General features: G+C 38.6%; 1 protein-coding gene across 7 annotated transcripts in view; it reads left to right on the top strand.

The window, feature by feature from the left end:
• LCLAT1 (lysocardiolipin acyltransferase 1) overlaps window positions 1–26,542 on the top strand; it is a 177,894-nt gene that overhangs the window by 75,665 nt on the left and 75,687 nt on the right. The window lies entirely within an intron of this gene.

Below are 26,542 nucleotides of genomic sequence, written 5' to 3'. Positions count from 1 at the left end.
GCGTCAGGCTGTGTGCTGACAGCTGGCTCAGAGCCTGGAGCCAGCTTCGGATTCTGTGTCTCCCTCTGTCTCTGCTCCTCCCTCATTCATGCTCTGTTTCTGTCTCAATAATAAACAAACATAAAAAAAAATCCTAGAAATGCAAATGTTGTGTGGTAGGGATATTTCAGCATTGCACGTTAAAACTTAATCCCCCCTACACACTTAATGTGGGGAGGAGACTAAATATATAGTCACACCAGTTATTCACATATGGGTATACGAAAACCCCCTGACATTTATCTATTATCTCTCTACTTCAGTGGCTTCCTATGTAACATTTATTATTTGAAATCTTTGACAGAGGCATAGTTTAGAAGGCAGTGTATTGAAATCGTTTAGGAATTGTGAGGGCAAAAGGCAGGTGTTGTCCTCAGGATAAACTGATTTCTTACATGGCAACTAACTTCCTTTAGAGTTAACATCCCCATAAAACCAGGGTGAAACGACAAGGCACTTTATGAGCTAGCCTCAGAATTCATATAGTCTCACATCCACAGTATATTACTGGTGAAAGCAGTCACTGCCCTCAGAAATTCTAGGGGAAAACACAGACCTCAGGTCTGGAGAGAAATGTCAGAGACTTTATCAGTATGGGACTGATCAAAAAAGAAAAGAGAAAGCACATGTCACCAGTAGCAACACAACGATAATGTCTTGCTTATTGTTCCTGATTCTACATAAATAATGCCCAGTAACAGAATATTAAAAACTTATGCAGATGAGTTTGAAAGTTTATATGAAATCAGGAAATACCACACCGAAAAATGCAACTGACAAAATCTGTCAACAATGAAGAAAAGTTTAAACAGTCTTGTGTCTAATTTAAAAGCTTCACAAAGGTTTTTGGAGGACAGTGGCAGCAGCCTGATTTTTCTCAGACAATACCATAACCTTCTAATGGCCTTAATAGAGACATAAATTCTAACTGTTCCTTCTGACTTCCTGTTGTTGCAAGCCTTTGGGTGCTAAGGGTGGGGAGGAGAGGCGTATGAGTAGAGGGGCCTGAGCAGCTAAGAACAGCCTAATGCCAAATGCCAAAATACCGAACACAGGTTAAGACAGAGTGGTTCATAGCACAAGACACAGGGAAATGATTATTAAGACCGCAGGCCCTGAAGACGCAGCCTCAGAGAAGCATTGCTTCTAAGGGAGAATCAGACACACTCAGAAGAGTTAGCTCCTCATAGAGGTGTGGCAGTGAGGAAAACAAGGAAATTAGGAATGAAAATGTCATCAGGTAAGCACTTGGGGATATGGAAAAACAAAAACAACCCTCTGAGAAACACAAAGAACAGTAATGGTCACAAAAACAAAAAATATAAAGAAGAAATGAATTCAAGGAAAAAAAAAATAGAACAAGAAGACAAAATATCCTGTCCAGAGTGTACATTTAAAACAGGCAAACAAAGAAAATGAGGGAAAAAATTGTCAGAAGGTAGTTGAGATGTTGTCAAAGGAGGTCTGACACATATAAGAAGACAATCAAAAGTATAACCCAAGAAAACATTTGGGGCCTGAGGGCTGACATGAGAGGCACTTCCAGGATGAAGCATGAGTAGCCGCATAGACCAACTGCCCAGTGAAATGGTGAAAATTCTAAAACAGCAATCATTTCAAGTCTCTGGAAATGGTCCCAAGGACATACAGCAAATGGACATTTATTCAAGAAAGTGTACCATGATTTGTTAAGAACAATAAGAATCTATGGTATTTGAAACAACATATATTCCTTTCACCTCCTGATTGAGTCAAACAGAAGCGCCACTCCAGACTGGTGAAGCCATAGAAAACAGGCTTCACTCCTTCCCTCCCTCCATCCTCATTGCACAGCTGTCTTCTGCAAGTCCTCACTATCTTCACTCGAATACCTTTTTCCTGATTATACAAAGACTGGGTAGTGTGGTTTCCAGAAAGCAAATTAGGCTAGAAGTCTCTGGTAAAATAAAAATTTTACATCTGTATATGAAGGAACAAGGAGTTTAGGTACATGTGGTTGCATTACCTTATAATGTTCAGAAGTTTTATTCCCATTTAATATAGTACATAATAGATTTAAAGCTTGCATTCTCCATTAGTTATTACTTTGACTTGAATCTAAATATAGAATATTTATCTCCTATTGTGAAATTAACTTTAGAGCCAAACATGTTCAGGCAGGATCTAAGAACTATTAAATTTTCTCTTTTAATATCATGTATAACTGTTTTTAATAGCCTTAGCTGGTCCAAATTTAATTTATCTAAGAGATTATTTTAAAAAACTATATAAACAATAAGTGAGCATGATGAGCCTGTGTGGATCATGCTGTAGTAAATGGGAGAGGAGTCAAAATTGTAGAGCTTTACAGTGTGTCCAACTTAAGTTGTTAAAATTGACTGTTAAAAATACAACTAGTCTTATGTAAGTCTTATGGTAACTACAAAGCAAAACTTTGGAGTAGATACACAAAAGGGAAAGGTTTGGGGTGCCTGGGTAGGTCAGTTAGTTAAATTTCCAACTCATGGTGTCAGCTCAGGTCATGATCTCACACTTTGTAAGTTTGAGCCCTGCATTGGGATATGCCTCTAACAGTGAGGAGCCTGCTTGGGATTCTCTCTCTCAAATAAACTTAAAAAAAAAAGTTCAGATATCTGTTGCATTTATATATAATAAACTATCAGAAATATTAAGAAAATCCCATTTATAACTGTATTAAAGAGAATAGAACACTTTGGAGTAAATTAAACCAAGGAGATAAAATTAACATGTACACTAAAAACTCTAAGATATAGTAAAAGAAACTGGAAAAGAAAACACAGAAATAAATGGAAAGATATTTGGTGCTCATGAATTAGAATAATTAATGTTGTTACAATGTCCATACTATTCTAAGCAATGTACAGATTCAGTGCAGTTTCTATAAAAGTTGCAGTGGTATTTTTCACAGAAATAAACAACCCTAAACTTTGTATTTGGCCAAAAGAAAATAAAAAAGGCCCCAAACAGCAAAAGTGATCATGAGAAAGAACAAACCTGAAAGCATCATGCTTCCAGATTTCAAAGTGCACTACAAGTCCATAGGAATCAGGGCGGTATCAGGATTAAACAGAGATAAGTGGAACACACGGGAGAGCTTTAGAACTACATCTATGCAAATATGGTCAATTAATTTATGACAGAGGAGCCAAGAATGTACAATACACATCATTGAAGAATAAATGATACTGGAGAAAGTGGACAGCCACACACAGAAAGAATGAAACTGGACCATTATCTTAGAACATACACAAAGATGAACTCCAAATGGATTAAAGTTGAATGTAAGACCTGAAACCATAAAACCCCTAGAAGAAAACATAGGTGTAAGCTCCTTAATAACCGTCTTCGTGATGAGTTTATGGATTTGACAACAAAAGCAAATATGGGCGCCTGGGTGGCTCAGTCAGTTAAACGTCCAACTTCGGCTCTGGTCATGAACTCACAGTGAGTTTGAGCCCTGCATTGGGCTATGCTGACAGCTCAGAGCCTGGAGCCTGCTTCAAATTCTTTGTCTCCCCCTCTCTCTGCCCCTCCCCTGCTCGCTTTCTGTCTCTCAAAATAGAATAAAGACATTAAAAAATTTTAAAAAAACAAATGAAGAAGGACTCCATCAAACTAAAAATGCTTGGTATAGATAAAGGAAACCATCAAAAAAATGAAAAGGCAGTCTACAGAATGGGAGAAAACATTTGCAAGTCGTTTATCTGACAGTGGGTTAGTATACAAAATACGTCAAAAACTCCTACAACCTAACAGTGAAGCAAAAACAATACCAAGAAAGAACACACTAAAACCCGCCGGTGAGCCTAATTTTTAAAATGGGCCGAGGATCAGAGTAGATGTTTTTTGAAAGAAGATTTACAGATAATTCGTACATGAAAAGGTGCTCAGTGTCACCATTCATCAGGGAAATGTAAATCTAAACCATAAGGATGTATCATCACACACCTATTAGCATAGCTACTGTCAAAAAGATGAGGAACAGTGTGTTGGTGACCATGTGGAGGAAGGGGAAGCCCTGTGCATGGTTGATGGCAATTTAAATTGGTTCAGTCACTCTGGAAGCCATATGGAGAATTCTTAAAATATTAAAAACAGGACTACTGTGTGATCCAGCAACTCCACTTTTGAGTATTTATCTGAAGGAAAAGAAAACACCAACTTGAAAGATATATGCACCCATGTTCACTGCAGTACTATTAACAACAGCCACGATGTGGGAACAACCTAACCACCCATCCGCACCAGTGGATGCAGGGATGGAGAAGACATGAGATGGGAGATTGCTGGATGATGGGGGAACAGGAGGACCCTAATTTCGCTTTGTCTCACGGATACAACTAAACTACACTCCCAACAGACTGAAAGGACAAACTCCATAACTAAATGTAGAGAAGAGGCCACATTGAAGAGCGTAGGAAGGGCAGAGTAGCAGTGGGGAGTGAAACCACAGTACTACCCAGGAAAGGAAGGACCTGAGGGCACAAAGAGGGGAGGGAACCAAACTGTCACATTGGGAAGCCAGCATGGGGAAGATGAATCCCCATAATATTCAGCTTCAAAGAACAGAGGGTCATAAATTTGTGATTTCTTTTAACTAGTAGGGCTTAAAGTCTGGAATTTTAAAAATCAGTGGATTAGTTCTCAGAGCTGAGAGGGCAGCAGGCGAGAGAAAACGGAGTGTGTGCCCTTAAAGAGACAGCGTAACAAACACAAAGAGATATAGCAAAGCAGCGGCAGCTTAAAAAATGCCTTGGGTATAGGAGGGAGAATTATTTGTTAATCTCAGATCAGATCCCTGAAGGACAGAGCTCACTGGGAGACTCCTCCAGATCAAATGAGTGGGCAAGTGCCATTTCCCTTTCATGCCCCCCCCCTCCCCCTGCATAAACACACAACCACCTCTAATGCAGAAATTTGCTACTAATTCGCTTATACTGGGCCTGGTGGATCTGGCCCATCCAGCCAGGCTTGCCTCATTCCTAGTGCTGGTCCCCTCCCCTAGAAGACCAGCACAAACTTTGCCAACACCTTATCTCCTGACCCCATGATGGGTGGGGCCTCGGTGCACGCAGCAGCGGCTCCTCTCATGGAGGATCAGCTCACAAACCTTGTTAAAACTGCATGCCATACCCCCAGCATATCGTGGATCCGCTTGGTCCAATATGCTTTTGGCTGGAGCCAATTCAAATCAAGGCCTCATGTCTGGGGGCACCAGGGTGTCTCAGTCAGTTAAGTGTCCGACTTGGCTCAGGTCATGGTCTCATAGGCTTGTGAGTTTGAGCCCCGTGTTGGACTCTGCCGACAGCTTGGAGCCTGCTTTGGATTCTGTGTGTCTCTCTCTCTCTCTGCCCCTCCCACACTCATGCTCTGTCTCAAAAATAAACAAATTTTTTTTCTTCAGAGGCACCTGGGTGGCTCAGTTAAGCATCTGACTCTTGATTTTGGCTCAGGTTATGATCTCCCGGTTTGTGGGCTTGAGCCCTGTATTGGGCTCTGCACTAACAGTGCAGAGTTAGTGCAGAGTAACTGTTAGTGCAGAGTCTGCTTGGAATTCTCTCTCTCTCCCTGTCAGCCCCTGTCTGTCTGTCTGGCTGGCTCTCTCTCTCTCTCTCTCTCTCTCTCTCAAATAAATCAACATGAGGGGGGAGGGCACAAGCCCATAAGGGTGCAGACAGCCCCAAGCAGAACCCCCATCACTCCAGAGTGACTCCTGTCCCGCCTGACACACTACTCAGGCCCCGGCAGTGGGTTTGGGGTGGTGGTGGCAATAGCTGCTTTGAGTGCAGTCCCTGTCCACCAACAACAAAAGCTTCTATGGGGACGACATGGGGATAGCGTCCTGCAGTTTGGTGCCACTGCATCTCTGACAAACACACAGTCTGACTCAACTCAAGCCCAGGGCAGCCTTAGACTGGCCCACCAACACCCCAGGGACCAGACACTGCCCACAGCAGGCAGAGAGCCCCTGCAGAGGAAAAAGCACAGCCAAAACAGCAGGGTGCACACAACGCACATTTAGGAGCCACCCCTGAGGTGGCAGGTTCCAGTAAACGGGACACTGCACTATAGGGCACTACAGGACCTCTTCTTCATAAGGCTACTACTTTCTTTAATTTTTTTTTCCATAATATTTTATTGTCAAATTGTTTTCCATACAACACCCAGTGCTCTTCCCCTTAAGTGCCCTCCACCATCACCACCACCTCTTTTACTTTATTTTTAAGAGAGAGACAGTATGAGCAGGAGAGGGGCAGAGAGAGAGGGAGACACAGAATCTGAAGCAGGCTCCAGGCTCTGAGCTGGCAGCACGGAGCCCGATGCGGGGCTCAAACTCACAAACCATGACATCATGACCTGAGCTGAAGTTGGATGCTTAACCAAAGGAGCCACCCACGTGTCCCAAGGCCACTATTTTCAAGAGCAGGAGACATAGCTGACTTTGCTGAGACGTAGAAACAGACACAGAGAGGCAGACAAAATGAGGATACAGAGGAATATGGCCCATATGAAAGTACAGGACAACCACAAGAGACCTAAATGAAATAGAGATAAGTAATATGCCTGATAGAGAATTCAAAGTAATAGTCAAAAAGATACCCACTGGATTTAATCATGGAGGACATCAGTGAGACCCTTAACAATGAGATAATAAAAGAACCCGAGATGAAGAATACAATAAGTGAAATTAAAAATATAGTAGATGGAATAAATAGCAGCCTAGAAGAAACAGAAGAATGAATCAGTGACTTGGAGGACAAAATAATGGAAAGTAATCAAGCTGAACATGTAAGAGGAAAAAAATTATGTAAAATGAGGACAGACTTAGTAACTCAGTGAATCTATAAAGTGTAATAACATTTGCATTGTAAGGATCCCGGAAGGAGAAGAGGGAAAAGGGGGCAGAACATTTATTGGAAGAAATAATAGCTGAAAACTTACTGAAAGCTGAAAGAAACAGAAATTCAGATCCAGGAGGCACAGAGATTCCCTCAACAGAATCAACCCAAGGCGGTCCACACCAAGACATACAGTAATTAAAATGGCCAAAAGTAGAGAGAAAGAATTTTAAAACAACAAAGAAAAAGAATACCATTACATATAAGGGAAACCTCAAGACTGTAGTGGATTTTTCAGTAGAAACTTTGCAGGCTAGGAGGGAGTGGCATAACATATTCAGAGTGCTGTAAGGGGGAAAAATCTGCAGCTGAGAATACTCTGTCCATCCAGGTTATCATTCAGAGTACAAGGTAAAGTTAAAAAGTTAACAAAAGGAATTCATCACTACTGAATAAGTATAAAAAAATCAGGGGTGCCTGGGCAATTAAGCATCCACTTTGGCTCAGGTCATGATCTTGTGGTTTGTGAGTTTGAGCTTCACGTTGGCTCTGTGCTGTCAGCTTGGAGCCTGGAGCCTTCTTCAGATTCATTCTCTCTCCCTGTCTCTGTCTCTGTCTCTGTCTCTCTCTCTGTCTGCCACTCCCCCACTTGCACTCTGTCTCTCTCTCTCTCAAAAATAAACACTAAAAAAAAAAAAAAAGAAAAGAAAAAGCAGTCAAGTGACTCACAGAATGAAAGAATATAAAATATGACACCAGATACATAAATTTGGTGGGGGTGGGGGAGAAGCTGTATGCAGATGTTATCTGCAAACCTAGTGGTAATCACAAATCCAAAAGCAGTAATAAATATGCAAAAAATAAAGAGATAGGGGGGCGCCTGGGTGGCTCAGTTGGTTAAGCATCTGACTTCAGCTTAGGTCAGATCTCACGGTTCGTGGGTTCGAGCCCTGTATCGGGCTCTGTGCTGACAGCTAGCTCAGAGCCTGGAGCCTGTTTCAGATTCTGTATCTCCCTCTCTCTCTGACCCTCCCCTGCTCTCACTGTCTCTCTCTCTCTCTCAAAAATAAATAAAAAGCATTAAAAAAATTTTTTTTAAATAAAGACAAAGGAATCCCAGATACATCACCAAAGAAAGCCAACTTAGAAGAGAACAAAGGAAGAAAAGACCAGAGAAGAACTATTTAAAAAATACCCATGCAACAAGTAACAAAATGATAATCCATACCTATTAATAATTACTTTAAATGGAAATGGACCTGTGCTACAGTCAAAAGACATGGGGGCGGGCCCCTGGGTGGTTCAGTCAGTTAAGTGTCTGTCTCTTTTATTTTGGCTCTGGTCATAATTTCGTGGTTTGTGGGTTCTAGCTCTGTGTTGGGCTCTGTGCTGACTGTGTGGAACCTGCATGGAATTCTCTTTCACTCTCGCTTTTTGCCCCTGCCCCAACTTGTGCTCTCTATTTTCTTTTCTCTCAAAATTAATAAATAAAAGACAGACAAAGGGTAACAGATTGGGTAAAAAGAAGAAAAAAAAAAAAGACCCAGCTATATGTTGCCTGCATGAAACTTATTTCTTCCTTAAAGATACACATAGATGGAGAAATGTTTGTCACGAAAAATTGTATATGAAAAGAAAGTCGGGGTAGCAATACTTACATTGGATAAAATAGATCTTAAAACAAAGACTGTAATAAGAGACAAAGACACTATATAATCATAATGGAGGCAATTCGACAAGAAGTTATAGCAGCTGTTAATATTTATGCATCCAACATGAGAGCACCCCAATACATAAAACAATAACGAAAAGGAACTAATCAATAATAATACAAAATTAGTAGGGGACTTTAAAATCCCATTTATGTCAATGGACAGATCATCCAGACAGAAAGTCAAGAAGGAAACAGTGGCTTTGAAGGACACCTTGGACCAAATGATTTAACAGATATATTCAGAACATTCCATTCCTAAAGCAGTGGACTAAGATAACTTTTTAAGTGCACATTGAACATTCTCCAGAATAGATCACATTAGGCCACTGAACAAGTTTCAACAAATTCAAAAAGACCAAAGTCATATCATACATCTTTTCTGACCACAACACTATGAAACTAGAAGTCAACCACAAGAAGAAAAATCTGGAAAGAACATAAATACATGTAGGCTAAATAACATGATACTAAACAATGAATGGGTCAACCAAGAAATCAAACATGAAATAAAAACAATACACAGAGACAAATGGAAATGAAAACACAATAGTCCAAAATCTCTGGGATGTGGCAAAAGTGGTTCTAAGAGGGAAATTTATAGCAATACAGGTCTATCTTAAGCGAGAAAAATCTGAAATAAATAGCCTAATTTCTTATGCCTAAAAGAGCTAGGAAAAGAACAATCACCATAACCCAAAACCAGTAGATGGAATAAAGATTAGAGCAGAAATAAGTGATATAGAAACTAGAAAAATAATAGAACAAATCAATGATGCCAGGAGCTGGTTCTTTGACAAGATCAACAAAATCGATAAACCTTTAACCAGATTTACCAAACAAACAAACAAACAAAACACCACCACAAAAAGAACCCTAGAAAGGTGAGAAAGGATTTAAATAAAATCAGATATGAAAGAGGAGAAACAACCAATATCATAGAAATACAAAGGATTGTAAGAAAATATAGGAAAAATTGGACAACCTAGAAGAAATGGATAAATTCCTAGAAATAGAAAACCTACCAAAACTGAAGTAGGAAAAATAGGAAATTTGAACAGATTGATTATTAGCAATAAAGTTGAACCAGTAATCAATAAATGCCCAACAGACAAAATTTCAGGACTAGCTACACAGGTAAGTTTTACTAAATATTTAAAGAAGAGTTAATACTACTTCTTTACTAATTTGGACGCCATTCATTTCATTTTGGGTTTTTTGGTTTGTTTTTTTTTTTGGGGGGTCTAATTGCTGTGGCCAGGACTTCCAGGACAAGAGTGATGAGAGTGGATATCCTTTGTCCTGTTCCTCACCTTACAAGGAAAGCTGTCAGATTTTCCCCATCGAGTGTGATGTTTGCTCTGTGTTTTTCATATATGACCTTTATTATGTTGTGGTATGTTCCCTCTAAACCTACTTTGTTGAAGGCTTTTATCATGAAGGGATGTTGTACTTTGTTAAATGTTCTGGCATCTTATGAAATGATCATATGGTTTTTATCCTTTCTCATTTATGTGATGTATCACGTTGATTTGTGAGTATTAAACCACTAGATCATGGTGAATGATTTTTTTTAAGGTATTGTTGGATTCTGTTTGCTAGTATTTTGTTGAGAATATTGGTAAGGAAAAAGTAAAACTTTAACTATTTGCAGATGACATAGTAGTTCCATATATAGAAAACCCTAAAGACTCTTCCAAAAAACTATTAGAACTGATAAATTAATTAAGTCACAGGATACAAAAATCAATATGCAGAGATCTGTTGCATTTCTATACACTAATAGTGAAGCAGCAGAAAGAGATATTGCACCAAAAATAACCGACCTAGAATAAACCTAACCAAAAGGGTGAAAGTCTGTACTCTGAAAACTCTAAAACATTGATGAAAGACATTGAAGATGACACAAAGAAGTGGGCATTTCCTGCTCATAGATTGGAAGAACAAATTTTGTTTAAATGGCTATACTGAACAAAGCAATCTATAGATTTATTGCAATCCCTGTCAAAATACCAACAACATTTTTCACAGAACTAGAATAAAGAATCCTAAAATTTATATGGAACCAAAAAAGACCCCAGATAGCCAAAGCACTTTTGAAAAAGAAAAGCAAAGCTGACGGTATCATAATTCCAGACTTTCAAGATATATTACAAAGCTGTAATAATCAAAATAGTATGGGATTTGCACAAAAGTACACTCCTAGGTCAATAGAATGGATAGAAAGTCCAGAAATAAATTCTTGATTGTAGGGTCCATTAATCTTTAATAAAAGAAGCAAGAATATGCAGAGGGAAAAAGGCAATTTCTTCAACAAATGAAGGGCAACTGGACAGGAGAAAACCAGAGAGCAACATGCAAAGGATGAAACCAGACCACTTTCTTATACTATACACAACAGTTCAATGGATTAAGGACCTGGGGGCACCTGGGTGGTTCAGTTGGTTGAACGTCTGGCTCTTGATATAGGCTCAGGTCACTGTCTTGTGGTTTGTGGGATGGAGCTCTGTGTTGGGCTCTGTGTTGAGCATGGAGCATTCTTAGAATTCTCTCTCTCTCTCACTCTCTCTCTCTCTCTCTCTCTCTCTCTCTCTCTCTCTCTCCCCCCCCCCCCCCCCCCCCCCCCCCGCTCTCTCTCACACACACACACACACACACACACACACACACACACACACCCTCTCTCAATAAAGAAAACAACTTTACAAAATGAATTAAGGATCTAAATGTGAGACCTGAAATCATAAGAATTGTAGAGGAAATCACAGGCAGCAATTTCTCTTACATCAGCCATAACAACATCTTTTTTAATGTTTGTCCTCTGAGGCAAGGGCAATAAAAGCAAAATAAACTATTGGGACTACATCAAAAATAGCTCCTGTACAGCAAAGGAAACAACCAAGAAAACTAAATGACAACCTATGGAATGGGAGAAGATATTTGCAAATGGCATATCTGATAAAAAGGTTAGTATCCAAAATATATAAAGAACTTATACAGCTTAACATCAAATAATCTAATAAGAAATGGACAGTAGACATGAACAGATATTTCTCCAAAGATGTACAAATTGCCAAAGACACAGGAAAAAATGTTCAGCATCACTGATTGTTAGGAAATGCAAATTAAAACCACAATGAGCTGTTTCCTCACACCTGACAGAATAACTGAAATCAAAAACACAGGAAACAAGTGTTCTCAAGGATGTGGAAAATAAGGAACCCTCATGTACTGTGTGGTGCAAATTGGTGCAGTCACTGTGAATGACACTGTGGAGGTTCCTTAAAAACTTAAGAACTACCCTACAATTAAATAAATATTGGGTGTTTATTCAAAGAAACACTGATTCAAAAAGATATATGCACTCCTAAGTTTATTGCAGCATTATTTACAATAGCCAAATCATGGAAGGCACCTAGGTGTCCATTGACGGATGGATGGGTAGAAGAAGTGGTGTACGTATACAGTGGAATATCATTCAGTCAGTAAAAAAAGAATATAACCTTGTCATATGCAACAACGTGGTTGGATTCTAGAATGTATAAAGCTAAGTGAAATAAGTCAGAGAAAGACAAATACCATATGATTTTACTCTTGTTGAATTTATGGAAAAAAACCCAAATGAAGAAAGGGGAAAAAAAAAGAGACAAACCAAGAAACCAACTCAGATGGTTACCAGAGGGGAGGGGAGTGAGGGGATGGATAAAATAGGTGGAGATTAAGAGTACTCTACCATGATGAAGGCTGCGTAAGATGTGGAATGGTTGGATCACTACATTGCACACCTAAAACTAATATAACACTGTTAACTCCACTAGAATTAAAAAAAAAAAGAAAACCACAAAAGATGGGAGTTACACACACAGAGAAATATTACTTAGCCATAGATAAAGAATAAACTCTGCCTTTGAGACAACATGGATGGACCTGGAAGGTATTATGCCAGGTAAGTCAGAGGAAGACAAATCTATCATCTCACATATATGTGGAATCTAAAAACAAAATATAACAAGAAACCAGCAAAACCTGAGCTCAGATGCAGAGAACACACTGGTAGTTGCCAGAGCCTGGGGTTTGGGGATTTAGCAAAATACACGAAGCTGGTCAAAAGGCACAAACTTCCAGTCATAAACTAATAAGTTATGGGGATAAAATGTACAGTATGATGACTATAAAATAATACTAGATTGAACATTGGAAAGTACTGAGAGAGTAGATGTTCTCATCAGAAAAATTATCTTTTGTATCTATTTGTAATGATGTTAACTATACTATACTATAATATATTATAGTGATCATTTCCCAGTACATATTCATATGGAATCAGTTTGTTTTACACCTAAAATTACTGTTATATATCAGTTTCATTTCAGTTAAAAAGGAAGTGCTGCTTTATCAGGTAGTTGTAAGGATTAAGTTCCAGTAGAGTTATTTGCTGCTGCTTGTCACTTCTGTAGTTTGTCTGGAAAATTCACCGTTCTGCGTTTTGCCTTACATAGGTCCATATTTAATGGCTCATTTTCCCAGTGTCTCAGAGACCCATACTCTCTTCCTCCCACCACCTAATCTTTTATTTCTTCCTGCTCTTCCCTGGTATAGTCATTTTTTATCAGTGCTAACCTTTCTCCTCTTTTGTCATGAATTCCTATTTAAGTATTTCTTTTTTAGCTTTTACATTTGTACATTTTACCCCTGCATGAGTTATAAGCTCCTTTTAGAGTATCTTTCATATTTAGGCTCTTAAATATTTGTAGACTTGATAAGATTTCATGAAACTGCAAAATTTAATGAGAACTGATTTTGGATTAGAGAAAATGATTTTAGAAGCAGTGGTGAATAAGTGCAAAGGAAATTAAGGCCAACATGTAGGTAGAAAGAAACCAAAACAAAACATGAAAAACCAAACCAAACCTCAAACAGAGGATGTTTACAAATGAGAGTATTAAAGCTGGAATTTGCAGGGGGAAATGAAAGAAAGAGAATGAATGGAAACATCTCAGTGGTTCCCTATGTCTTGCTTCAGACTATACTAGACTTAGCTTGTTGACAGTTTGACATGACTTTAGGGAATATTTAATATTGCTATTTGTAATTGTTTCTCATTAATGTTTGTTTGCCGGATGTTTAGAATAGGATTTTCTAGTCTATTTAGTTCATTTACAAATGACTAAAGAAAAATGATATCTTATATTCGTAGTGCCAGGTTAGAGAAAGGATGAGAGTTTGGAATTTAAGAGTTCTTTCACTACAGTATAAAAATAACAGACTAATAGGCTATGAAAGAAATCAGAGTAAGAGTGTTTAGATTCCAGGTCGGGTTGTACAGAATTTTGGTAAAGTTAACTAAACAGTTTAGTAGAGTTTGCTAAGATACAGGAAAATAAATTTTAACAAAAAATGTTCTATAGTTAGAATTCAGCTGATTCTATTGGTAGTATACACATAGATTTTTACCTTTAGCCAACTTTGTAACCAGTTAGTAACAATTAATGAAATGAAACATTAACCCGAAGATGCCATAAAATGTCCATTAGCCCTGATACAGAATCACACAGCTCATGGCTTCTTTATTTTTCTGACATTTACTGGCAGAAGAGTTTGAATCCTTCCCAAAATATAAAGAGTAAATATTAAAGAGATAGTGATTGAAAAAGTGGCCATGTTGTACATTAAATTTAAAATCCCCCTGACCTGACATCATCGTTTCAAAGTAAATTGTCGTACAATTCTGCATTTCTAAAACCGCAGCACAACAGAATGGTGAACAGTAGGAAAATCATAAATTGTGAGATAGAACTTTTATGAAATATGTGAAATTGTGAAATATGATTGTTCAGGATGAGACCCGGGAGAAGTAGGAGTAATAGCGTGGCCTCTGATGAATGCTTCTATCTGTTCTGTTTGTTAAAGACACGCAGAGACTGGGAGTGTATGCCCAGAAGCTGAGGTGGGCTGCGTTACCAGGAGAATTGGAACTGGGTAAGGGGGTGCTCTTAAGTTTGGCCTCCCAGAGAACTGACCTGTCTGCCAAACATTAAGTATTTTTGATTCACAGAAATAACTTCAATTTTATTTCAGATACCTTTGTTATTTTCTAAGCATTTTTCTTTTTAATGATGCTGAATAAACCAGTCTGCTCTGCATCCCCCCAGTGCACTGCAGAAACATTGATTATAGTGCACCCACCTAGTAAACTTGGAAGTGCTACAACGCAGGGACGTATTGATGCAAAGGTAATCATATAGGTAGTCCTGTTTTCCATTGTAACTGTGTTTCATTAATTTATTTGTAAGGGTTAGTAAAGCATACATTGTTGAAATAAAAATGTCATTGCCCCTACAGTTTTAAGACTTACTAAATTGATGTAACCGTAACATTTATTAACAATTGTATATTAAGTACAAAGAGTAGATGTTTTCCTCCTTGAGATATTTACAGTTTATAATACCAAACTTTATCTCCTACTAGAAGGAAAATTCTTCCTCTCCTACATGGCTTCCTCCCATTTAATTTCTTATTATTATTTTGCTTTCTCCTACTTTAAATTGACATTCACTAAAACTAAAATCTTGAAGCTATGGAAATCTTATACTTCATCCAGTTTGGTGGACCCTGATTTTTATTTTACCAATTTCATGCTATATATTAAAAGCATCATTTGCCATGATCAAGTGAGATTTATTCCAGGGAGGCAAGGATAGTTCAGTATCTACCAATCACTCAACGTGATACACTACATTAACAGAATGAAGGGTAAACATATGATCCTCTCAATAGATGCAGAAAAAGCATTTGTGAAAATTAAACATCTATTCATGATAAAAACTGCAAACAGCGTGAGCTTAGAGGTCAGCATAATAAAGGCTATATATGAAAAACCCACAGCTAACATCATGCTGAACGGTGAAAAATGAGAGCTTTTCCTCTAATATCAGGAATAAGACAAGGATGTCTTACCACTTTTATTCAACATAGTACTGGAATTCCTAGCCATAGCAGTCAAAGAAAAGAATTAAAAGACATCCAGATTGGTAAGGAAAAACTAAAACTATCACTATTTGCAGATGACAGGATACTATACATAGAAAACCCTAAACACTCTACCAAAAAACTATTATAAGTAATAAATGAATTTAGTAAAATTGCAGGATACAAAATTGACATACAGAAATCTGTTGCATTTCTGTACACTAATAAAGTTGCAGAAAGAGAAGTGAGCAAAACTGTTCCATTTACAATGGCACCAAAGAGAATCAAATGCCCAGGAATAAATTTAGCCAAGGAAGTGGAACACCTATACTCTGAAAACTATAAAACATTGATGAAGACCTTGAGGATGATATAAACAAATGGAAAATATTTCATGCTCATGGAATGCAAGAATTTATATTACTTAAAAATATTCATGCTACCCAAGGCAAATCACAGATTCAGTACAATCCCTATCCAAATTCCAGCAGCATTTTTCACAGATCTAGAATAATAAATCCTAAAATTTGTATAGAACCACGAAAGGCCCCAAATAGCCAAAAAGAACCTTGAGAAAGAAAAGTGGAGCTCAGAGGTACCACAAAACCTCCCAGATTTCAAGATGTACTACAAAGCTGTAGTAATCAAAACAGTATGGTACTAGGAAAAAGGCAGGCACATCAGATCAATGGGACAGAACAGAGAGCTCGGAAATAAACCCATGTGTATACAACTAATCTGTGACAAAGGAGGCAAGAGTGTGTAATAGGGAAAGGCAGTCTCTTCAGTAGTGGTGCTGGGAAAACAGGAGCACTTTCTTATATCATACCAAAATGTCAACTCAAAATAGATTGAAGACCTTCATGTGCTACCTGAAACTGTAAAACTCCTAGAAGAAAACATAGACAGGAATCTATCTGACTTTATTTAGCCTTTGCAACATTGTCCTACATCTGTCTCCTCACCCAAGGAAAGCAAAAGCAAAAAGAAACTTGAAATGAAAAACTTTTGCACAATAAAGGAAACTATCAACAAAATGAAAAGGCAGTCTAATAAATGGGAGAAGACACTTATAAATGAGATGTTCAATAAGGGATTCATATCCAAAATATATACAGAACTTTAACATACACACACACACACACACACAATCCAGTTAAAAAATGTACAAAAGATATGAATAGACATTTCTCCAAAATACACAGATAGCTGGGGTGCTTTGGGTGGTTCAGTTGGTTAGGTGTCTGACTCTTGATTTCAGTTTAGACGTGAAACTGAACATAGGATCAAGCACCACATCAGCGTCTGAGCTGACAGCACAGAGCCTGCTTGAGATTCTTTTTCCTCTCTCTTCTGTCCTTTCCCATTCATGTGCATTTTTCTCTCAAAATAAACTTAAAAAAAAAGGCCCACAGATGGCCATCAGAGACAGGAGAAGATGCTCAACATCACTGATCAACAGGGAAATGCAAATCAAAACCACAATGAGATACCATCTTCCATTATTATAGTATATGTGCTGCTGAAGCGAACATCATCACCTTCCATTAGCCAGAAGGGCTAGTATCAAAGCGATGAGAAGTAGCAAGTGTTGGCAAGGGTGTGGAAAAAAAGAAGCCTTCAAGCACTGTTGGTGGAAATGCAAGTTGGTATAGTTGTTGTACCCAAGTTTGTAAAATCACCCCAAAACAAACCCGAGAGACTGCTAGGGAGACTGAGTCACGCCTGCAAAAGCAAAGGGCCTTTATTACAAGCTTAAGCTCGGGGTCACAGTCTCCACTTGACCCACTGGCCATGTGGAGAGAGCCCCAAACAAAGGCAGGGCAGGGCCTTTTATGCCTTTGGGAGGGGGAGTTACAGGAAATGACTACAGGTGTACAGTGATCCAATCCCTGCCCCCACATCAATACTGGCAGTTGTGGGAGCCAATCACAATAGTTGGAGTATTGACCAATCAGAGTGGGCCCAGGATACCCCACGTGGGGCGTGACTAGGCCCACCTCTAGAAAGGTCAAAGTTATCGGCCGGCCTCTCCCGATTGGGCGCCGCAGGAGTTGTCCCTCCTTAAGGTGCGCCCTTTCAGGAGAAGCCGCACCTTCCCCTTTAAGTACAGGGGAAGGCTGGATCGGACCTGCGGCAGCCGGGTGCATCTCCATCGCAGAGGTGCACCGTGAGCAGCTCTGGGAAGGCTGGGAAGGCCCGATGGGGAGGGCCAGATCGGACCTGCGTCCTTACATAGTCACTGTGGAAAACAGTATGGGGCTTCCCCCCAAAATTAAAAATAGAAATATGATCCAGTAATTCCAGTACTAGGTACTTACCCAAAGAAACCAAAAGCACTAATTTGAAAAGATAAATGCAACCCTATGTTTCTTGAAGCATTATTTACAATAGCCAAGGTAGGAAAGCAGCCCAACTGCTCGATGGATGAAGATGTTGTATGTATGCGATGGAATATTACTCAGCCATAAAAAGAATGAAACCTTGCCGTTCATGACAATATGGATGGATTTAAGAGGGTATAATGTTAAGTGAAATAGGTCAGATAGAGAAAGAAAATACCATGTGATTTCACATATATGTGGAATCTAAAAAACAAAACAAGTGGATAAAGTAGAAACAGACCCATAAATAGAACTGAGGGTTGACAAGATGTGGACGGTAGATATCAGGTAAAATGAGTGAAGGAGGGAGTGGGAAGTATAGGTTTCCAGTTATAGAATGGTAAGACACAGGGATTTAAAGTACGGTATAGGTACAAATCATCCATGGTATTGTAATAATATTGTATGTTGACAGGTGTTAGCTGTACTCTGGTGAGCGTGACATAACAGAGTTGTCAAATCACTGTGAAACTAATGTAACACTGTGTGTCACCTATACTTAAAAAAAAAATTAGTGCTACTTCACAACCCAGAAGACGAAGAATAAATTTCTAATTGCAGAAATCTCTCACAAGACGTGGTGTCACTGACATTCCATTTCCACTAATGACAAGAGTCTTGTTGCCTATGTTAGGTAAGCATGCTCGTCATCCGGGCTAACAACTGGTTTGGCCTCGCTAGAAGGAGTTTCTTCAATAAACATAAATGAAGCTCTCTCTGTGACCCTTTCTTCAAAGGGGGCTCCTTGTCAAGGATTCCTGGTTACTTAATAAATATACGAATCCTGGCTACTTAATAACTATACTACAGCTGTTCCTCTCACAGCAAGCTCTGATATGGCTGGACCACAAGAAACTGATCAATGTCTGGCTGCTCCTTGTATCTAAATTTTAGAAGATTTCACAGCCCCATCCCTGTGGTGGTGTTGCATTTATTACTAAATACCTAAAGGCCAGAAAGCGATGATGTTTCACCAGTTTTGACAGTGAACTTTTTTTTTTTTTAATGTATACATCCCATGACAGGATGAAAATAGCTGATACTGACTTTCTCTGCCTCCCAATAGCAAGTCTCAAGAGGAAAGGGAAGAGAGTCTGTCAGGGGGCTCTGGGGAAAATTTCCTCCTTCATCTAAGGGCAGGAGGTGATGAAGGGAGGATGGAGCTGCCTCTTCCTACTTGGGGCATTACTGTTAGAGCACGTGACACTTGGATCTGCTGCGGCTGTCTTGTGTCCTCGAAGATGGCGGAGTAGAATGTGAGAGCCTGGCCTCTGAATCAGCCTTGAAACCAGCTTTATTTTATGTAAGAAACATAAATCCAGATTGTTTATATGACTTCCAGATTAGTATTCTGTTATTTATAGGCAACAATTTGCTTTCCCCATTTCACCAAGCTCTAAAGGAAAACATCCAAAGATTGATTTACTCATCGGGACATTTTATTAAATTTTTATCATGAATCAAAATCTTTATGAAAACCATCAAATAAAATATAGTTCAGTATATTAAACGTTTTAGCTCTGTGGCTAGATATCACATTCAGATCTGTGTATTTTCAGATACAAAGCAAAGATCAGTTTCATCTTAGCCATTCTAGTTGCAAAATAAGTTCTTGTAATTGTTGATTTTATAGTTTCAGTTGCCAGAGTTGCTTGGCTGAGATGAGTTTTGATGTTTTGGGGGGGGGGGGTCAGGGTGGGAGGGAGATCCATTGGGAACAAGAGTTGAGTTCAGTTAAGTCATGTGCCAGGCTATATCCCAGGATTACACGTTTTTAAGGATTACACTGAGAACTAAGTAACTTTTTAAGATTGCATTGACATTGAAGTAATTTAAATGAAGCTTTTGAATTTGTTAGCTTACTTCTTAACAAAACTCAAGCCCTAAGCTGTATGGAAATTTACAGTTTCTTTGGGTGGCAGAAATTCCTGTGGGCTTTAAGGCCATCCAATCAATCACTTACTGAAGTTAATACAATTGGTTACCTAAATCAGAGATCTCATTAATTTGCAACATCTCTAATACCCCAGTCAGATTGGCATTGCTTTAGGCTGCGTGGCCTCCCAAGTATGAGCTATGAAGCACGTTTTGATTCTGGGCTTTTCAGTACCCCTACATCTACTGAAAATGAAGAGATTGCTTTGCTTAAGGAGATTCTAAAAGTTCTAAATGCTTTATGACAGGATGCTTTTTAGGAGAGAGTAGTGAAAGAATTAGGGGGAAGCTTTTGGGTTTTGTGTCTGTTTTGCATTTAGTGGGGAAGCACAAACAAAATAAATCTTTCAGTGATCAGTTTGTGCCAACTTTGAAAAGGGCACTTTGTAATAAATGTAAAAAGATAGGAGAGATGGACCCAGTGTACCTGGTAGTTTGTTTTCTGACCTTAATGTCAATAGAGAATTGGATTCCAGTGTCTCAGTTGTCCTTTAACTTGTGGCTAAGAGAGCACTCTCTACATTGAAATTTTATTTTTTTAATTTGTTTTATTTTTTATGAGAAAGACAACATTGCACCACTGAGAAAAAAAAAGAATTGGCTGTTAGATTTATTATATATGTCATTATTAGGGGAATTCTAAAAACTGTGGGTTTATTTATTCCTTATCATAAATCTTACAGAAAACTATTATAGTCAAGTAAATGGTACAGTAAGTGAATCCCAAGTAAGAATATTAAGGTCTTTGGGTTTAGAATGCAAAGCATCATTATATATATGTAAATATATATATACATGTGTGTGTATACATATATATGTATATATAAAATCAAGCAAAAGTTTGGATCAACTAAACTATTAAACACTTTTTTATGTGGAATAATTTTAGATTTATAGAAAACTTGCAAAGACAGCACAAAAAATTTTTCTCTTCACCCAGCTTCTGTGGGACATGTGTCAGAACAAGAGGTTAGCGCGGGTACAATGCGATGAACCTCAGACCTCATTTGGATGTCAGATGTCCTTTTCCTGTTCCAGGAGCCAGTTGAGGGTCCTGACATTTAGTCACCATGTTTCCTTAGTCTCCATTCTGTGGCTGTCTCATTTTGTTGCTTTTGACAAGTACTGGTTGGATACTTTGTAGAATGTCCTTCAATTTGAGTTTGTATGTTTTCTCATGATTAGATGAGGATCATGGGTTAGAGGGAAAAGCTCCACAGTGACGAAGTGCCCACCTCTCAGTGGGCAGGCTCATGAGAGCAACATGGCTCATCACTGGTGCTGTTGATGGTAATCGTTTGGTTTAGGGTGGTGCCTGCCAGCTTTCTCCACCATGAAGTTGCTGTTTTTATATATTTGTTTATTCACTAAGAGCAGCCCACACACAAGCGCGGGAGGGTGTGGGTATTGAACTTTACCTCTTGGGGTGAAGAGCATCTACAGATTTCATTTGTAATTCTGTAAAGAATATTTGTCCCTTCTCATTTATTTATTCAGTCATTTAATTATACCAATATGAACTTGTTATTTTATTTCTTTGGGTTATAATTCAGTATTATTTATTTTGTTGTTGACATTGTATGGCTTTGGCCAGTGGGATATCTTGTAGGTTGGCTCTTGTGTCTTTTTGGGCTTTTGGGCCTCCTTTTTTTTTTTTTTAACTTTTTACTTTTTACTTTCTAGTGGTATAAGATTCTTGTATGTTCCCTCCCTGGACTCCATGTTTCTCTAAGGAATCCTAGTTCCATTTCCTAATGAATGCTATTAGAAACTAAGATCCTGGCACTGACTGTGCTCTGTAGTAGTTTCCTGTTGGTGCTTGTACTCTTAAACAGCACACATTTATCATCTCACAGTTATGGAGGTCACAAGTCTGAGGCGGCTTTCATTGGGCTAAAATCAAGGCATTGGCAGGACTGGTTTCTTTTTGTAGCTTTCTATAGAATCTGTTTCCTTGACTTTTCCAGCTCCAGTTGGACACCCAGTCCTTTGCTTTTGGCCCTTTTTCTCCACATTTAAAGCCAGCAAGGACTGGTCGAGTCCCTCTCGCTTTGACAAGAGTCTTTCCTGCTTCCCTCTTCTTCTTCTTCTTTTTAAATTTATTTTTGAGAGACAGAAGAGAGACAGCACAAGCAGGGGAGGGTCAGAGAGAGAGAGAGCACAGAATCTAAAGCAGGCTCCAGGCTCTGAGCTAGCTGTCAGCACAGAGCCTGATGCGGGGCTCGAACCCACGAATCATGAGATCATGACCTGAACCAAAGCCAGATGCTTAACTGACTGAGCCACCCAGGCACCCCCCCCTCTTCTTCTTTTAAGGACCCCTGTGATTGCATTGGATCCAGTAGGCTAATCCAGGATAATCTTCCTGCCTCAAATTCAGTTGATTCTTTTTTGCCATGTCACGTATTCACAGTCCTGGGAATTAGAATATAGACCTGTTTTGTGGGGGGACATTATTGTCTACCACCTGCTAGTTGCTCCTGGCCTTCCTCAGTGGACAGAACTAGTAATGTACTTAGCTTAGGAATTCATTTTGCACAGCAGGGGACTTCAAAGATGGCAGTTCATCTAGAAATTGATTACCTGGGAAATCTTACAGTCTGAAAGACAGATTTTAGTCCCACAGTAGTGTGAACCCACAAATTATAATCAAGAAGGCTTATCTCGCCAACCAAAACCCATCAATAAATAGGCATTTCTTTAGTGTCAAGCCTGATATTCTGCTCTCTGCAGGTAGATATGTTGATCTCTGTGGAGCCTGTGAAATTTGCAGTAAGGCTAGTTTTTATCTTGGAAGTTAAGCAACTTAGAAGAGGGATGGAGACAGCATTACCTAATATAAAATGTTGAAGTTACAGAAGATAGGGCTTCCCTAACTTTGTGTAGCATTTAGCACCCTGGCCAAGGTTGAAATTCTGAGAAATAATGACTTGTTTTGGATTTATATGTAAATTATCAATGTGCATAACTGCACCCTCAGTAAGTACAGTATTTGCTCATGATCATTGTAATACAAGGTTTTACAAAAATTTGCATCTGTTTATATCACTCATTCTCATTTATTTGAGGCCTGTGCCTAGAAGTTCCTTGGTTATATCCATACCCTCTATTCAGGATTGAAAATATAATGAAGAGAACAATTTGTCTCTTCCACGTTGCTTGCTTTTGGTGTTACATTTATAGTCTCATAGTAGAAACCATAATGAATTAATGAATACGTGGACAGCAGTGATACATGAGATTAATTTGTCTTTGAAGTTCAGTTTTTAGAGGACTAGGTCAGTAGTACAGATGTTTCTATGATTCCCTTAACCCTACCCATCCACATTAAAGTGAAAAAAGGAAAAAAATTGTGTAAAGAGCTTACTTTTTTATTAGAAAGAGTGCATAATGTTAAAAATACACTCGATTAGTTTTTTTTTAATACAAACGCTGAAATTTGATAAGGAGAATTTAAGCCAAGGAAAACCAGGTTCTAAAATTAGGCAGTGGTTTTCGACAATAGAGTTTGCTCAGGGATTACTTGTCTGCTTTGAGAAGGAGAAGGCAGTGCTGATAACATAAAGGCGGTTTTAGAAGGAAGACAGAGGGAGCCACGCCAGCATGCACAGACTCTGCTTATAATCCTGGCAGACTCCCAGCCCTGGTCTCAGAGTTTCAGGTGACGGATGGAATGCCCTCCAACAGAATATGAAGAAGACAAGTAATACAGACTTATTTCAGATGACAAATCAATTGTACTGTCATTTATCCAGCCATAAACATATGAAGTAAATGTCATGAAAATGTATATTTGAGGATCTCCAGAGTGTTACTGTGGGTATTGCTTGAAACACAAAGTATACATTGATGGGAATGACATGGAAAAAATACTTCACAAGGTTGTTCCTGTGATTTTTATGAAAGAGAGAAGAATGTTCAAGCTTAAGGGCGTAGTTTCAGAAGCATTAGTGATGTATAAATGAATTTGAGAAGGCAAAGGCATGAAGGGGTAGAATAATCCCATCTTCAGAGGACAGAGATCCAAGCGCCTGACGGATGCAGCCATTTTACTTCCCTTTTTGGGATTTCTGAGACATACACATACTACCAGAAGACGAGTTTCATGGCATAGCCCCAGAAGTCTTACTACTGCTCCCTTTCCCCACGGGAGCAAGAGAGGGTCTCACTTGGATTGGAGAAGTACATTCTACCTGTCAGTATTGTTCAGTCTAGAACTTCCTTTATAAATTTGAAGACCGTTTAGAATTGACATTTGAAGAAAGCGCACAGCATTAAAGAGAGTCTAGTGCTAAAAAAAAAAGGCGGGGGGGAAGCCTAACCTCTGAGGAATATATAATTCTCCTAGGAGAACTTAAACTATATTTACCTAATACCTTTAAAGAGATTTAAGTATATATTGCAGAGATGCTGTTTTGCACACTGGTTGAAAACATCAGCTTTGGAGCCAGACTGTCTGAAACTTGGTTTTACCATTGATTAGCTCTTTGAGTTTCAGAGTGCCTCAGTTTCCCCATCCATAAAATAGGATAATTTTACCTAATTCATAGGATTGTCTTGACAATCAACAATTCAGCTTAGAATAATATTGGGCACATAGCAACCATTCAGTGAGAAGTTTTATTAAAATTATTACTTCTCATATTTGTAATAACTTCTCTGTTTTGCTCATTGTCTATAATAATTGGCTGCTATAGGAAAGAACCAACCCTAAGTCCTAAAAATTAAAGAGGTGATTGCTGAAATAAACTCAGTAAGTAGGCCAGACAAAATCAGATTAGTGAGGTAGATGAAGCCAGTGGTTTTGATTTTCCTTGAGCACAATGTCAATTGAAAGGAGATGAAAAGTATGAGAAGATGGGTCCAGAAGTTAACATCCAGCTAACATAAGTTCCAGAAAGTTTAAGAGAATGAAGAGGAGAAAAATGCATTTTCTTAAATACCAAATAGAACATTCCCAGTGTTGGAGGAATGTAACAACCGCTGGTGGCACTAATGAAAATGTGCTGCTCCTGGACTCCTAGAGGTCACCAGCCATAAAACTAAGAGTACAGAGAAATTCATGAAAGCTTCCAGAGGGGACAGTTTGGTTATCTCTGCAAATCAGAGTGGTGTCCGATTTCTCAGCAGCCATATTAGATAATGGACGATTGTGGAAGAAAAGTTTTGAAATTCTCACAGGGAGAGGATTTGGAATTTCAAGTTTTGTGTTTAGCCAAACTAGTTTCCAAAAAATTGAGAACAAATAAATACATTTTAGGAATGCAAAGACTCAAACACTTATTGAGAAATTTCTTCATGCAGACTAGCAGAAGGACATAAGATAAAAGAAACAGTGATAAGCAGGGAAGCCAGTGAACTTCAAGTCTAAGTTCTTAAGATTGTTTCCATGAAAAAAAAAAGTTTCTGTGAAGCATAAGGAATGTGTTAGTGGAACTTTGGAGAACTGTTAAATGATTTATACAAATTTTGGAAAAGGGACAAGAGAAACACATACTTTTTTGTTTGGAGAGCATTATTGTTGAACTCAATGTTGATATAATTATAGAAGTTTAAATGTCAAAAATAGAAAGTTGAAAAAATTTGAAGGATGATGATCATTAAATGAACAAAATAGAGTATACAGTTTCCAACCCCTGGAGTAGGACTTAGCAAACTGTTTCATAAAGGGCCAGGTAGTAACATATTTCAGGCGTTGTAGGCAGTACAGTCTCTGCTACACCTACTTACTCAGCCACTGCAACACAAGCGGCTACAGGTCATCTTTAGAAACAAATGGGTATGGCCGAGCTCCAATCGGACTTTGCTTTTTAACATGAAATTTGAATTTGGTGTAGTTTTTGTATCTTCTAAAATATTCCTCTTGGATTGTGGGCCATTCAAAGACAGTGGGCTGGATTTGGTTCATAGTTTGCTGACCTCTGCATTGGAGAACTAAAGGAAGGAGGCTGAGAAAACTTCCTAATTTCAGCTAAAGACAGAAAAGGGGAGAAAAGTGGGCAAGAAATCAAAGTCTAACAAACATAAAACATAAATGATGTCAAGAAAAGAAACAGCAGTTCCCCTAATAAATATGAATGGAGTAAACTTTTCTAATAAAGACAGATTCTCAAATTGGGTACATCCTAAATGATAATAGATTAGTAGACCATGGTATATCTGCACAGAACAGCGTTACTTGAAGTGTGAGTCTTGTAACAGTGCCTGTTAGCAAGCTGGCTGGTCCACCATGAGATAAGGACATAAACAGGGAAGAAGAGGAGGTGGAAACTTGTAGGGTGTTGTGACATTGTTATAACTTCCAAGTGTGTGATCATTGTTGTAGTAATTCATTTTATTGTATTTTACAAAACTGTTAGTCAATAATGGTTAAGCAGTTAAAACTGGTTTGAGACGCTCTAGTAGAAAACACATTATAGGTATTAAAAAATGAAGTAAACCCATATGTATAGACATGTTAAGTGAAAAAAGGAAATCACACAACAGTATGCAAGTGACTCTAAGTGTTTTTTAAAATGCCATACATGTAATGAATTTTTTAAATGTGGAATAAGTCACACCAAACTATTAGCCATGGTTATAAGACAAGTTATGAGCAGTGGGCCGGGGTTGAAGGGTGTGATACTAAAGGCGTATTTTCTTGT

The sequence above is a fragment of the Suricata suricatta genome, chromosome 4, assembly GCF_006229205.1.
Source record: "Suricata suricatta isolate VVHF042 chromosome 4, meerkat_22Aug2017_6uvM2_HiC, whole genome shotgun sequence".
Taxonomy (NCBI): domain Eukaryota; kingdom Metazoa; phylum Chordata; class Mammalia; order Carnivora; family Herpestidae; genus Suricata; species Suricata suricatta.
The sequence above is the reverse complement of the archived record's forward strand: the minus strand, read 5'-3'. Positions and strand labels throughout refer to the sequence as shown.